This window comes from Artemia sp. Qi Xiang Cuo, chromosome 1 (assembly GCF_049724085.1).
Source record: "Artemia sp. Qi Xiang Cuo chromosome 1, ASM4972408v1, whole genome shotgun sequence".
Lineage (NCBI taxonomy): Eukaryota > Metazoa > Arthropoda > Branchiopoda > Anostraca > Artemiidae > Artemia > Artemia sp. Qi Xiang Cuo.
This window is the reverse complement of record NC_142794.1, coordinates 37776430-37786094: the sequence shown is the minus strand read 5'-3', so window position 1 is coordinate 37786094 and position 9665 is coordinate 37776430.

Sequence of the window (9665 nt, the reverse complement as noted above, 5' to 3'; positions counted from 1 at the left end):
CTCCACAAACGGGATATTTTTTTCTTTCCGCTTTTTTTTTCTGCTCAGCTAGCTGGGCACTGGAAAATCATAGAGAGCTGTATAATAGCTCATTTTAAAGGAAATTGCAACATCTAGTCACTTTTGTATTTAAAAATAAAATACTTTTTAAAGTAGAATCAATTTTGTCAAAAAAATTGCATTTTTGATGTATTTTCATACTGCAGTCTTTTCAAAGATATTTGAATTTTGAAGCAATAAAACAGTCCATGTAATGAACTCTATAGTAATAATAGCTACTTGTCTCAATAGTAACCGAAACTCCTGGAACCAAAATTTTCTTTTTTGGCTTAATCGCTAAAATTATTATGTAAACTGCAAAAATATTTATGATGCCTAATCAGTAATAGTAATTTTTTAATTTAAACAACAAAAATACATGAAAATTCTAAAATTAGTTTTGCTTTTTGTCTCCTGGAAGAAATTTTTTTTTCATCTCAGTTCAAATTTATTATTGTATCCTGGAACCAAACTTTTTTTGGTTTGTAACCCGTAAAGTACATTCCATATTATTGTCTCATAATTGCAATTATTTTAGTTTTTAGTCCAGAATCACTAAACTTATTATGTAAACTGCAAAAATATTTATGGTGTCTAACCAATAACCAATGTCTATTATAATAAAGAATGACCTCTTGCCTATACTAAATCTTATACGCCACTTAATTATAGTATAGGTTAGGAATTTTATAGTAAAGAACGACCTCTTGCCTATACTAAATTTTATACGCCACTTAACGATAGTATAGGTTAGTAATTTCAAAGATAGCTTGGCACTGGAACATCGTAGAGAGTTGTTCAATTTCTCATTTTAAAGGAAACTAATGGGGTTTAAATTTTTTTTAATTAAAACAAATTATCTTTAAAATAGAATTACAATAAAGAACGACATTTTGCCCATGTTAACTGAAACATATATAATAAAGATCAAACTCTTCCCTATACTAACTTGCATGCGCAGCTTCACTATAGTTAAGATTTTATAATAAAGAACGACCTCTTGCCTATACTAAATTTTATACGCCACTTAATTATAGTATAGGTTAGTAATTCAACAGATAGCATGGCACTGGAACATCGTAGAGAGTTGTTCAATGGCTCATTTTAAAGGGAATTAATTGGGTTAAAAACCTTTTGTAATTAAAACAAATTATTTTTATTACATTAAGAAATTTTAATTATGTTCCTTAAGAAATCATCATAAGTAAAAATTTCCCGTACGGAAATTGAACTCAAGCCTGCTGGGTGACAGCTATCCGGGTTGCAGCGGTAGCTAGCAACCTAGTAAGAGACGATCACCTCCAATGTCAAGAAATATAAAACCCCCCAACTCCTAAAAAAGAGTCAGATCAAAACAAAAAGTACACCATTAGAACCGCCTTGTCCGAATCCTCTATAAAGGAAACTTACCTCCCTTTGGCTTGAATAACAAAGAAAATATATTGGCTTGAAAATCAAGAAAATTGACTTTTACCACGTTATTCTCCACAAACGGGATATTTTTTTCTTTCCGCTTTTTCTTTCTGCTCAGCTAGCTGGGCACTGGAAAATCATAGAGAGCTGTATAATAGCTCATTTTAAAGGAAATTGCAACATCTAGTCACTTTTGTATTTAAAAATAAAATACTTTTTAAAGTAGAATCAATTTTGTCAAAAAAATTGCATTTTTGATGTATTTTCATACTGCAGTCTTTTCAAAGATATTTGAATTTTGATCCGGGTTGCAGCGGTAGCTAGCAACCTAGTAAGAGACGATCACCTCCAATGTCAAGAAATATAAAACCCCCCAACTCCTAAAAACAGAGTCAGATCAAAACAAAAAGTACACCATTAGAACCGCCTTGTCCGAATCCTCTAGAAAGGAAACTTACCGCCCTTTGGCTTGAATAACAAAGAAAATATATTGGCTTGAAAATCAAGAAAATTGACTTTTACCACGTTATTCTCCACAAACGGGATATTTTTTTCTTTCCGCTTTTTCTTTCTGCTCAGCTAGCTGGGCACTGGAAAATCATAGAGAGCTGTATAATAGCTCATTTTAAAGGAAATTGCAACATCTAGTCACTTTTGTATTTAAAAATAAAATACTTTTTAAAGTAGAATCAATTTTGTCAAAAAAATTGCATTTTTGATGTATTTTCATACTGCAGTCTTTTCAAAGATATTTGAATTTTGAAGCAATAAAACAGTCCATGTAATGAACTCTATAGTAATAATAGCTACTTGTCTCAATAGTAACCGAAACTCCTGGAACCAAAATTTTCTTTTTTGGCTTAATCGCTAAAATTATTATGTAAACTGCAAAAATATTTATGATGCCTAATCAGTAATAGTAATTTTTTAATTTAAACAACAAAAATACATGAAAATTCTAAAATTAGTTTTGCTTTTTGTCTCCTGGAAGAAATTTTTTTTTCATCTCAGTTCAAATTTATTATTGTATCCTGGAACCAAACTTTTTTTGGTTTGTAACTCGTAAAGTACATTCCATATTATTGTCTCATAATTGCAATTATTTTATTTTTCAGTCCAGAATCACTAAACTTATTATGTAAACTGCAAAAATATTTATGGTGTCTAACCAATAATACTAATTTTGTAATTCAAACAAGATAAATACCTGAAAATTTTAAAATTAGTTTTGTTTTATGCTAGGTTTTAGATACTCGACACGGGATTTTGTGTGCTTAATAATTTTAAACCTTGAAAAAATATGGTCTCACGCGAGTGAAAAAAAAGAAAGAATAACCAAAAACAATATCAAAATAGAACAATCCAAATTTCTACTAATAGAAAACTTTACTACACAAAAAATAAAGCTAACATCCTGAAATATCAGAAAAGTTTATTTAAAAGAGATAAAAATGCCACCGAACGCAATAAAGCTCGAGCACGCGTAAGGATTGCTACTAAGATGTCTTGTGATCCAGGATTTAAGAAAATGATCCGGGTTGCAGCGGTAGCATTACATAAAGGATCGATACTGTAAATGGGTTTTTTGTAAGTATCATCCGTATCATGGTTTTAATGATAGCTGAATTACATTTTAAAGAAATTGACCCTGGGATGGCCTATGAACCACCAACCTTTCGGTTAACGGCCGATCGTGTTAGCCCCTTACACCACGACATCATCAGGTAAAGTTGTAAAATTAGCAATATGATACATAGAGGTTGGATATGCAGCTCATTATAATTGGAACTATGTAAGTTTAATCGCATATAGCTGAAACCTAGTAAAGAACAAACCACGGCAAATAGTAACTAAAAGTTAAGATAGTAAAAGCATCCGTCTCTTGCTATTCCATCTAAGAAAAAACCATAAGCTTTTTCCTGTTTGTTTTGATCCGGGTTGCAGCGGTAGCTAGCAACCTAGTAAGTTACATTAAAGAACGAACTGTTGCCCATAGTAACTGAAGTAATAAAAGTAAATTATTATATAGATGATTATTTTTATTATCCAGGTTGTAGCAGTAGCTAGAAACCAAGAGACGAACACGTCCAATGTTAAGAATTTACAGTAAAGAACGATCTCTCCCCCATAGTAACTGATATACGGTGGTTCCAGGTTAATCCGGGTTGCAGCGGTAGCTAGCAACCTAGTAACAGACAATCAAGTCCAATGCTAAGAAATATAAAAGCTCCTAACTCCTAAAAAAAGAGTCAGATCAAAACAAAAAGTACACCATTAGAACCGCCTTGTCCGAAACCCCTATAAAAAAGAAAATAACTGGGATATTTTTTTTCTTTTCCTCAGATAGCTTGGCACTAAACATCGTAGAAAGTTGTTCAATGGCTCATTTTAAAGGAAATTAATTGGGTTAAAAATCTTCAGTAACTGAAATAAATTATTCCTAAAAAAGAATAAATTTTTCCACCAAAAACTGCATTTTTGATGTCTTTTCATGCTGCAGTCTTTTCAAAGATATTTGATCCGGGTTGCAGCGGTAGCTAGCAACCTAGTAAGAGACGATCACGTCCAATGTTAAGAAATATAAAAACCCATAGTTCCTAACAGAGGATCCGGGTTGCAGCTGTCGCTAGCAACCTAGTAAGAGACGATCACGTCCAATGTTAAGAAATATAAAAACCCATAGTTCCTAAAAAAGGAGTCAGATCAAAACAAAAAGTACACCATTAGAACCGCCTTGTCCGAAACCCCTGTATAGGAAACTTTCTGTCCCTTGGTGTGAACAGAAAGGGAAATATATTGGCTTGAAAATCAAGAAAAGTGGCAGCTACTACAACATTCTTCCTAAACTGGATATTTTTTTCTTTTTTTCTTTGTTTCCAGAGATAGCTTGGCACTGGAACATCGTAGAGGGTTGTTCAATAGCTCATTTTAAAGGAAATTAATTGGGTTAAAAAACTTTTGTAACTAAAATAAATTATTTCTAAAAGAGAATACATTTTTCCACCAAAAACTGCATTTTTGATGTCTTTTCACACTGCAGTCTTTCAAACATTACATTATCCGGGTTGCAGCGGTAGCTAGCAACCTAGTAAGAGACGATCACGTCCAATGTTAAGAAATATAAAAACCCATAGTTCTTAATATAATAAAGAACGACCTCTTGCCTATACTAAATTTTATACGCCACTTAATTATAGTATAGGTTAGTAATTCAACAGATAGCATGGCACTGGAACATCGTAGAGAGTTGTTCAATGGCTCATTTTAAAGGAAATTAATTGGGTTAAAAACCTTTTGTAATTAAAACAAATTATTTTTATTATTACAGTAAAGTATAATAAAGATCAAACTCTTCACTATACTAACTTACATACGCAACTTCACTATAGTTAAGATTAAAGTATTTATCCGGGTTGCAGCGGTAGCTAGCAACCTAGTAAGAGACGATCACCTCCAATGTCAAGAAATATAAAACCCCCCAACTCCTAAAAACAGAGTCAGATCAAAACAAAAAGTACACCTTTAGAACCGCCTTGTCCGAATCCTCTATAAAGGAAACTTACCGCCCTTTGGCTTGAATAACAAAGAAAATATATTGGCTTGAAAATCAAGAAAATTGACTTTTACCACGTTATTCTCCACAAACGGGATATTTTTTTCTTTCCGCTTTTTTTTTCTGCTCAGCTAGCTGGGCACTGGAAAATCATAGAGAGCTGTATAATAGCTCATTTTAAAGGAAATTGCAACATCTAGTCACTTTTGTATTTAAAAATAAAATACTTTTTAAAGTAGAATCAATTTTGTCAAAAAAATTGCATTTTTGATGTATTTTCATACTGCAGTCTTTTCAAAGATATTTGAATTTTGAAGCAATAAAACAGTCCATGTAATGAACTCTATAGTAATAATAGCTACTTGTCTCAATAGTAACCGAAACTCCTGGAACCAAAATTTTCTTTTTTGGCTTAATCGCTAAAATTATTATGTAAACTGCAAAAATATTTATGATGCCTAATCAGTAATAGTAATTTTTTAATTTAAACAACAAAAATACATGAAAATTCTAAAATTAGTTTTGCTTTTTGTCTCCTGGAAGAAATTTTTTTTTCATCTCAGTTCAAATTTATTATTGTATCCTAGAACCAAACTTTTTTTGGTTTGTAACCCGTAAAGTACATTCCATATTATTGTCTCATAATTGCAATTATTTTAGTTTTCAGTCCAGAATCACTAAACTTATTATGTAAACTGCAAAAATATTTATGGTGTCTAACCAATAATACTAATTTTGTAATTCAAACAAGATAAATACCTGAAAATTTTAAAATTAGTTTTGTTTTATGCTAGGTTTTAGATACTCGACACGGGATTTTGTGTGCTTAATAATTTTAAACCTTGAAAAAATATGGTCTCACGCGAGTGGAAAAAAAGAAAGAATAACCAAAAACAATATCAAAATAGAACAATCCAAATTTCTACTAATAGAAAACTTTACTACACAAAAAATAAAGCTAACATCCTGAAATATCAGAAAAGTTTATTTAAAAGAGATAAAAATGCCACCGAACGCAATAAAGCTCGAGCACGCGTAAGGATTGCTACTAAGATGTCTTGTGATCCAGGATTTAAGAAAATGAAATATGACAGAGCAAAACAGAGGTATCTTACGGATCAGGGGTATCGAGAAGGGAAAATTGAGACAGCGAAACAAAAGAGCAAGGAACGGTATGATAACGATATAGATTACCGAAACAAACATAAGAAAAAAGTTGCTACCAGAATAATGGGTAGATACTGGGGTGACAAAATCTATAATGAAAAAATTAAATTCTCTGCGAGGTTGTACCGAAGAACTCATAAGGACAAAGGGAAAAATTACATTCAGAAATACAAGAAGATGGCAAAAATGCAGGCTGATCTTTGTAAATTGAGAAACATTTTACGCATGTTTTATCGGGATCACGAAAAGTATTCGAAATTACAGATTAAAATTCTCTTTGAAAGAGCGGATGCTGTTGAAAAGTCGGCTAGAAATGCTTTGGCAAAGCTTCATAGCAATATCCAAAAGAAATGTTGTCAGTTTAACGAAAAGCTTCCAAGGTGTGGATTGGCAACTGTGGAACAGTTTATAGATGCAATGGAAAATGTTCGACAACACAGTGAATATACGGAGGCGTACTTCTTAGAAAATTCGTATATTAATTTTGGAAGGAGCAATTGCAGTTTATGTAGCAGCAATAAAAATATATATACAAGCATACCTATCAACAGCGAAGGAAAAGCAATGTTTTTCAATTATGGCGAAAACGAGCCTGTTAGGGTTATTAGTAAATGTGTTTGTAAGACTAATGATTTAGAACAAATTCCTGGAACACCGACTCAAGAAAAAAGCATTTCTAACTGTGTTTTAAACAGTTCGTTTAGTTCTACTGAATATTTGGCAAAAAATTCTCTGTGTAGTAGAACAAACTGTCCTGAAAAGTACGAGACAACTATTGAAAAATGCTCTAAAACTAGATCTGACAAGGAAATTATGATGGCTGAAGTCACCTATAACAATCTGAGTAAACATTCAAAACCAAAAATTGGGCAGCAGGTTACTTGGCAATGTCACCCTGATATCTGCAAGCTCTATCCGACGGATATTGAATTATGTCAAATTCTTTTTGATATCCTTGAAAACAATATAGCATTAAAATTTTCAACTGACAAAGTGGTTAATTTCTACCTTGGCGGCTTGGATTATTGTGAAATCAATTACAGGGACACAAGAAAGCATGGGCATTCGTTATACTGTAGCCCTAATGAGGGATGTCAGAGCTATTTGCGTTCTCTAAGGGCACTAGCTCTACATTTTCCTGTCTTGAACTGTTTCATTAATAGCTTATATAAGGCAGTATCAAAATGTAAGATTATACAACATATTAATCTACTAAAAGTCGAGGGCTCGTACAAGGAACTAAGCCATTACATAGAAGAAGTGTCAAGTAGACTCTGTCGTAATAATAGTCAAGACTTCATTTACGGTGATAGCAATATTAGAGTTTCTGTGGATGAAAATACAATAATAAAATTATTTGGTGAGAGCCTTGATAAGGTAGCTAACATTAGGGATGTATACCCCACAATGCATTGTGACAGTTGTGAGCAGATAAAGACAAAATACCAATTGAAGAGTCTAAGATCCCTTTCAAATAAGAAAGGTTTTGATGTAATGATGGCCACGATTTTAGAACACCTACAACAGGACATACCCAAAGATGACAGAGAAGAACTAATTCAATGTACAGGTTGGAAAGAGGATGTCATAGATTCATTCTTTGTCTGTGATTACTGTGCTGGGAAAATGTTGAAAAGTCAGGAGAATGTCCGATCAGTATTAAATAACCTTCATGTAGACTGTACACCGGAATGTATAAAGTGTTTAAATAATTTTGAAATGGCAATGATTCGATTTGTAATGCCTTGTCTTACGATCGTCAGATTAGGGCAAGTAACTGCATTGAAGAGATCTAGAACAGAACTTGTTGACGCTCTTAAGGGGAGAATAGTATATCTACCTGTTGATGTGCAAGCAAATGCAGATATTCAGCCTGAAAAACTTCTTAACATTGATAGTTTTGTAGTCATTGTCAATGGTCAGCCTACTTACAACAAGAATGTTTGGACTGCACTAATAGATCTGAGAAAAGTCCATGAAGCACTGTTGTGGTTAAGAGAGAACAACAGTCTCTATAAAACAATACATGCATACACCCTAGAAGATTTAAAAAAAATACTTGAAGCACGTCTTGCTGAAAAAGCGGTTGGTGTTGATAATTTACCTGAAATACCAGAAGCTGCAATCCTTCAGAAACTGACAGAAAGTGCAAAATCTACATTGGTTGAACATTTTTCTGTCCAGCCTCTCAATTCAGCGGTTCCAAAAGACTTCATTGAAGATTTTAAGCAAATTGAAGATCTTGGTACTGACCAATTTCAAATCAAGAAACTAAAAGGTGAGAGCGAAGACTTATTTCAGGAAGAACTTGATCTAAAAGTGTTTCCAAATCTTTTCCCGAAAGGCAAATATGGCTTGCGTGACAAGGCAAGACCATTTCGGATTAGGAATGCAGAATATTTTAAATCAAGGCTTCTTAGCAGACATACTAAGTTTCGTCTTGACAAACAGTTTCTTTTTCACAGTTTCCAATTGCAAGAATTCTCTTACATATGTAATAGCGTTGGTCATATGTTGCGGACTGTGAAACCAAATCAAAATGCTCGTCAATTTATAGAAAGGCTTCATTCCCGTGATGGAGATATGGACGCGACTTTGTTTTCTGTTCAATCAAAAATCAGAGGATCTCAGCAGTATTTTCAATCTCTTTCCTATAAAGTAAAGTCAATGATTGAGCAATTGGGTCCACCGACTTTGTTTTTGACAGTTTCATGTGCTGAGTGGTACTCTCCTGAATTTCTTGACTATTTACGGACTGTCCATAAGAACTTACCTGGTGTGGCAAAAATGACCCCAGCAGAGTTGACGTCTCTAGATCCAATTGCAGTTTTCATGCACTTTGACAAAAAATGGACACCTATATTTAATGAGCAGATTTGTTCAAAGACAAATCCTTTGTTTGGTAAAAATAAGGATCATTTCTGGCGTATCGAGTATCAGAAACGAGGTGCGCCTCATGTACACTGTGTGTTGTGGATTGAAGATGCTCCTATTATTGGGAAATCAACAGCGTCTGAAGTGATTAAGTATATCAATAGTATTATAACTTGTGAAATACCAAATAGATTGACTAGTCCAACTCTTCACAAACTGGTCAAAGACCATCAAGTGCACCGCTGTAATACATACTGTCAAAGAAAGTATAAGAGAAAAGGAGGAAGATGGGTTACGTATTGTAAGTTTGGCTTTCCTCGTCCTACAAAGGAACGAACAGAATTATATGACATCCTTGACTGCTTGGCTCATGATACAAACCGTAAAAAGGCAAGAAAAAGAATATATCATCTGCTTCGAAGAGATGACGAGCGTTATATAAATGACTATTCTCCTGCGTTACTTATTGCTAATCAAGCAAACATTGATGTTCAATATATTGGCCATTTGGGCTCTAAATTACCGTTTTACATTACCGATTACATGACAAAAGCAGAGAGTGTCGAAATAGAAGCAATGTGGGAGGAAGTAAATAATGCATGCAAAAGTCTTGGTCAAC